Source organism: Bos grunniens, chromosome 13 (assembly GCF_055505025.1).
Source record: "Bos grunniens cultivar Pamir isolate PY7600 chromosome 13, Bosgru_T2T1.0, whole genome shotgun sequence".
In the NCBI taxonomy this organism is placed as follows: Eukaryota; Metazoa; Chordata; class Mammalia; order Artiodactyla; family Bovidae; genus Bos; species Bos grunniens.
Window position 1 is genome coordinate 23742742 of NC_141177.1, and position 6539 is coordinate 23749280.

The following is a 6539-nucleotide window of genomic DNA, read 5'->3' on the forward strand; positions in this document are numbered from 1 at the left end:
GGACGTAGGTCATTGCTTTTTGCTTTCTGTGAGAGGGCCAACCCCACACCTCCAGATTGCACACTTGTAATTCCCCTGCCTTCTGCACGCCTCTGAGTTCTGCAGGATGGTCCCTCAACATCCCTGGGAGGGAGGCAGGCAGGGTATTATTGTCCCATCTTATAGGTGGGAACCCAAGTCAGTGGAGGGATTTGTCTGGCTCAGAGCAGCCATGAGAGGTCTGGGGTCTCCCCGCACTGGTCTTCTCTTATTAATTCTCTGCTCCATTTCCTGGGGAAGCCCGGCTTCCCTTCTGAAGAGAGCTTGGAGAGCCAGCTGGGAACACTCCTTTTCCCTGCCTTTGCCTGGCAGAGAGCCAGCTTCTGGGGAAGGCTGTGGGGTGGAGGTGCATGGGCCCTAGTGCAACTTGGGGAGGAGAAGGAAGGCAAAGAGAGCCCTAGAATGTATGTCCAAAGCCCTACTTCTCCAGTTGCTGGAGTTGCTTTGCTAAAGAATCCCTCTCCTCCGGGGCTGGAAAAATGTCCCCAGTCCCTTCAGCCCACCCAGAGATATCTCTGCCAGCCCTTACAGTAGGGCTTTGCTAGCCAGGTACAAAGCACATGGGAATTGTAGCCCACCTTCTTGGGCAGTGGATTTTTATAGGAGGTTTTATGATCTTCATTGACTATTGAAACATCTTTCCAGTCTTCGCAATTTTCACACTCACTCTGTACCACCTGCACCACTCAGAACGCGGATGGGGCTGCAGCTGCGATAGCAGGAAGGAGAGGGCAGAAGGACCTCCAGCTGAGTGACCCCCTATAGGAAGCCCACCAAGAAGTCCAGGCGGACTTCATACTTAGGTACTTAGGTGGCAAGGATTTAATCACATGGCCACACAGTTGCATGCAAGGCTGGGCGCATTACAAGATAATACTGGAGTTCTGTTACAAAGGAAAAGGGGAGCATGTGTACTGGGTAGGCAACAAGCAGTCTTTGCCCCTCATGTCAAGATATGCTAAGATCCAGCAAAGGGCCAACTCAGCTTCGGTCGGTCCCCACTGGGCCCGAGACACCACAGGTATACAGCCTGGACATTTGGCATTATATACCTAGAGCCCAATATCTATCAGCCCGTGCTGATAGGTGAAATCCCTCTGCCTAATCGCCCCAGGGCCAGGTATTTGGCAACTGGAAATCCCCTACAGCCCAGAGCCCACTGAAATTATTGGGACCAGTCCTTCCCAAACTGTTCACCTTGCCCTACCTTGCTTTTTTCTTGAAAACCCCAGTAAAGGCTGTGGCTTAAGCCTTCTCCCCTCCCCCTCCTGACCACCCTGTGTTTTTGCCACTCATGGCACGTATGTTTCCTATCTCTAGACTTGTGCATGCATAGAACCTTTGTTTCCCTGAGCCTCCCCTCTGCTCCATGGCCACACCTGATGAACCATCTCATAAAAGAACACAAGACAGGTCTCCAGACTGAACATCCTCCACCCCATTTCTCAGCTCCACCTTGGTTCTGCTTTCTGGAGAAATGTACTAGTCAAGGGAGGAGAGGTCACACGCGCTGCATAAAAAACCACCCAGGTCTTAGCAGCACCGGCACATCCATCAAAAGCCGGTGGGGCTCTCCGGTCACCTCCCCAGGGCCCAGGAGACGGAGAAGCCACCTGCTCAAAGGCTAGCAGAAGCCACGATGGAGGAAGAGCATCTTCACCTGGCAATTGCTTCTGCCCACATGCACCTCATTGGCCAGGGCTAGACAGATGACCCCACTCGATCACAAGGGGGCAGGAAGTGCCATCTCCCCATGTACCTGGAGGGCAGAGCCTGGGAAATAACATGGAGAATGACACTAAGGACCACCTCAGGCCTCTGTTTGGGGGGTCACCAGGCGGCTGTGGTCACCTGTGCAGGGGCAGAGGGAGCCTCTATGTCCTGGATATGGGGGTGGGGCCACACTGAGTCCAGCAGCAGGGACCTACCTGGCGTGGGGGGCACTGAAGAGAAGAAAGACATCTGACAACTCCGAGCCTGGGGCTGTCAGGCCAGACAGGCCTTCCAATCCGCCTGGTTCCTCTTCTGCAAAATCGAACGCATGCTTCTCAAACAGCAGTTATGGTGAAGAGTAATGAAAATAACACAAGTAACATGGGGAAATGTGCCTTTTAATTCCCAGCAGCCTTTCATGGAAGGAAATACTTTTCAGTGGAAGACCCTTTGCCCGACTGAGCCCTTTGATGAGCTCAGGTGGACAAACTTGAGAGCAGAAGGTTGGCAAAGAAAGGTTTAGGGGAGGCAAGGGGCTTAAGACTGTGTTTATAAAGCACAAAATATCCCTAAGATTTCTTTGGGGGTGACCTTGTCTATTTGGGATGATTTGGGGGGAATCAATGGAGATTATTGGGCATCCGGGCTTCCCTAGTAGCTCAGCTGGTAAAGAATCTGCCTGCAGTGCAAGAGACCCTGGTTCTATTCCTGGGTCAGCAAGATCCCCTGGAGAAGGGATAGGCTACCCACTCCGGTATTCATGGGCTTCTCTGGTGACTTGGACAGTAAAGAGTCTGCCTGCAATGCAAGAGAGGTGGGTTCAGTCCCTGGATTGGGAAGATCCCCTGGAGGAGGGCATGGCGACCCACTCCAGTATTTTTGCCTGGAGAATCCCCATGAACAGAGGAGCTTGGTGGGCTACAGTTCATGAGGTCGCAAAGAGTCAGCCACAACTGAGTGACTAAGCACAGCACAGCACAGCATGGGGGCATCCAAGCCCCCCCCCCAACCAACTGCCCCTATCAAAACTGGGAAGAAATCAATTGTTTGTATAACGGGAAGAGAAGATTCAGGGGTTTCTGTTGGAGTCCACAGGATGGGAAGCAAAAGGAGGGAAGCAGGAGAGGGAAGGCAGCAAGACGACAGCCGCTGGCAGGAAGTAATGGCCAGAGAGGTCCCCTGGGGGCATGAAGGCCGCAGGAGGGTACTCTGAGGATAGGCTGAGGCTTTGAAGCTGTGATGTGATGTGAGCCCTGGTTCATCCCCGTGCCTCACGTCTTGAGCGAGCTCCCTCTGATGGCGGGATGCTTGCTGCTGCACGTGGCCACTCAGCATGCTGCCTGTGTGGTTCATGTTGCGGCAAAGCCAACTTGTGGACAGGGAGGCCCATTCTGCCTGCTGGGCTGAGGGTAGAGAGAAAGCGTATCAAAAAACCGATCCTGGTCCTGCCCACACAAAGGGACACACTGATAAGACTTGGACATACTCTTCCGGAAGCCTCCCGTGGCCAGCCCAGTGTGGTGGGCTTGTCTGAGCAGAGAAATGGGGGACAGGGCAGCAGAAAGACAAGAAAGAAACTTCCTGAGATCAGCAGTCACCTTGTTAATCTAGCTGTGCAGGCCCTTTGGCAGACAGGACAAACTGAGTCCTGGGGGGATCACCTTTCCCACAGTTACCCAGATGGCCACAGTACAGCCAGGGAGGAGGGAAAGGGGGGCACAAAGAAGGGGAGGCCTTGCCCAAGGCCACATGGCAATTCCGAGGCAGATCCAGGATGCGAGGACTCCAGAGCCCATCTCTTCCAGCTGCCAGCCTGGGAAAGCTGTCCAGCCCTTTTACCCACTTTTTGCCTCGTGCCAGGGAACAGGTTGAGTGGTGGGGTGAGGAGAGGCAGCGTGATCTAAGAAATCCACTCCAGCCCAGACACTACGACTGAACCGGTCCCCCTTGCGCCTTGGCAGGAGCAGCCATCCCCCCAAATTGACAGTACCTGGGAGGACAGCTGTACTCTGAGTGGGACACCAGACCTGGAGCTCAGCCTCATGCACGCGTGATCTCATGGGACCCTCAGGCAGTCCTGAGAGATGCCTCTGCTATTTTTGATTTTTCTAGACAGGAGACGGGGGCAAGCTGGACGGAGGCCTCGGAGCAGTCAAGAGCTCCAACTCTGAACAGGAGGGGCCTGACTGGGACTGATTGGGAGTGGGTCGGCGGGGGTGGAGTGGGGGTGGCTCGAGGGTGGGCTCCCCAGCCCGGATGCGCCCTGGCCGGAGCTGCAAAGCTGAGCAGGAAGGAGGGAACAATGGACCGTGGCCTCAGCAGGGCTGCTGGCTTCCGGAGCCAGGGCGGGGCCAGCTGGGGTCTGGCCGGAGTCTGGCCGCTGAAGATTGTAGGAAAGAGGTCCCAGCGCAGGAGGCTAACAAGATTAACATCGTCTGAGCAGTCAGGTGTGCCAGGACCTGCGTTCACTGCTTTAGGTGGAGTTATCTCCTGGAGTCTTCACTTTGTTACTATCCCCATTTTACAGATGAAGAAATTGAGGCACAGAGAGTGTAAATAAAATAACCAAGGTTAAGTAAGGGGTGAAAGCAATAGTTGAACCTGAGTGGTCTGGCTCCAAATCCTATGCTCTTGACCACCATAAACTTGATTCACACACACACCCTACCTCCTTACACACACATTTTCTTGTAAATTTCCTTTTTCTCACTTAAAGCTTTCTATGTCATAAATACCGGAGAAGGCAATGGCAACCCACTCCAGTACTCTTGCCTGGAAAATCCCATGGATGGAGGAGCCTGGTAGGCTGCAGTCCATGGGGTCACGAAGAGTCAGACATGACTGAGCGACTTCACTTTCACTTTTCACTTTCATGCATTGGAGAAGGAAATGGCAACCCACTCCAGTGTTCTTGCCTGGAGAATCCCAGGGACGGGGGAACCTGGTGGGCTGCCATCTATGGGGTTGCACAGAGTCGGACACGACTGACGCGACCTAGCAGCAGCAGCAGCAGCATGTCATAAATACAGTCCTCAGTTGTCCTTGTTGGAAGTCCCAACAAGCTGGGAAGATGTCCTTGCACCCAGCCCCTCACCCCACGTCTTTCCCACTATCTGAAAGACCTGATTTCCATTTCTACTGAAGGTGCTCTGTCCTTGAGCTAGGCCTGGTTCTTCAAATTTAAACTGGTGATAACATCAGGGATGGGCCAGTGGTTCCTGTGTCCATAGTGCTCTCCTGGCAAGAATACTGGAGTGGGTTGCCATTTCCTTCTCCAGGGGATCTTCCCGACCCAGGGATCAAACCCAGATCTCCTGCACTGCAGGCAGATTCTTTACCATCTGAGCTACCAGGGAAGCTCAGTGGGTGCTTAAGCCCCTCCTAATCTCTATCAGAAGCCCCTCCATCACCCCCAAAAGACGCACCATCTACATAAAATTATGCACTTATTATGCAAAGGAAGCCTTACCCGGCCTCCTTCCCACCCCGAATCAGACTAGTGCACCCAAGACCCCCCACCACAGAGAATTCCAGAGACAGCAGGGCTGGGGGGTTCCTGCTTGCTGGGTTCTTGGCTTTGAACACTAGATAAGGAAACACTGCCGGTTTCTTAGGATGTTGTTGGGTGAAGATGTGGCCCTTCCTAGAGTGGAAAAAGACATGGGAAGATCCAGCCTGGCTAGCAGTGGTGGCTCCAGAATCCACAGAAGGCAGGGTAGCTGGAGCAGGTGGAGGCGCTGGCCTGGGGCTTCCATTTTATATAAGATTAAGGCATCAGATTGACACCATCAAGGACTGGGAAGGCCTGTAGGAATCTTGGGCCCCTCACCCAACTCCCTTCCAACTGAGACAGACTGGGAGATCCCAGTACAGCAGGGATGAGGCCGGGGGTTGTTAAAGCCACCCCATGACATCTACTGGGAGAAACTCCTTTCCCAAAAAGGCTGATGGAGCTTCTCCTCCAAAAATGATGAACCAGCTGGACACTCCCATCCCAAAGTCCCCTTGGGTACTCAACAAGATCAGCTGGGAGCACTAGATGGAAGACCAAGATACCTGAGCTCTGTGTTCTGGTTTTATCTCCGCCAGGGGCTGCTGTATGACCTTGGACCAGTCATTCTCCAGCTCTGGGCCTCCAGCTTCCCCGCCCCACCACACCAGGGACCTTCAAGGACTCTTCCCACCTTGACAGGTGGTCTGACAATGGCACTTTCCCCTTCTGAGGCCACCTGAGCAGCCAGGTGGATGATCTGGTACAAGTCACCTCTTTGAACCTTCCTTTCATCACCAATTATTATTTTCCAAAGACAGTTATAATTTTGGGGTCATCCAGCACTCACTTCTTCTTATGCCATCAACTTCTGATTTTCTTCAGGGGAAGCCTCCTCTCCCACCTCAGCCTCGGGCAGTGGATGGAGTTGAAACCAGCCCTGACTACAAGGGGACAGGAGTGACTAAGCCAGGCCCAGACCTGCATTCCATCCCCTGAGCCTCCACTGAACTGTCCAGAGTGTAGTCATGTAGCCCCGTTCCAGTCACCGGCAGTTGGGCTTAGGACTTATTCCAAATGTTGAGAAGAATGGGAGCATCAAATCTGAGAGGGTCGGCTGCTGGAGTTGCTGGCAGCTGTCCTGCCTCTGCTGGAAAGGGAGCCTTTGCAGAGAGGCAGAGCCAGGTGTGTGTGTGTTAGTCACTCACTTGTGTCTGACTCTTTCCAACTCCGTGGACTGTAGCTCGCCAGGCTCCTCTGTCCATGGATTTCTCCAGGCAAGAATACTGGAGTGGGT

The 6539-nt window shown here is 53.6% G+C and overlaps 1 long non-coding RNA gene across 1 annotated transcript; it reads right to left on the bottom strand.

The window, feature by feature from the left end:
* Positions 1–2134: 2134 nt before the first annotated feature.
* On the bottom strand, positions 2135–3946 carry LOC147360490 (uncharacterized). The gene is made up of 2 exons (XR_015139198.1): positions 3743–3946; positions 2135–3155 (listed from the first exon to the last, which is right to left on the bottom strand). It is a non-coding gene; the product is annotated as an uncharacterized LOC147360490 (long non-coding RNA).
* Positions 3947–6539: the final 2593 nt, after the last annotated feature.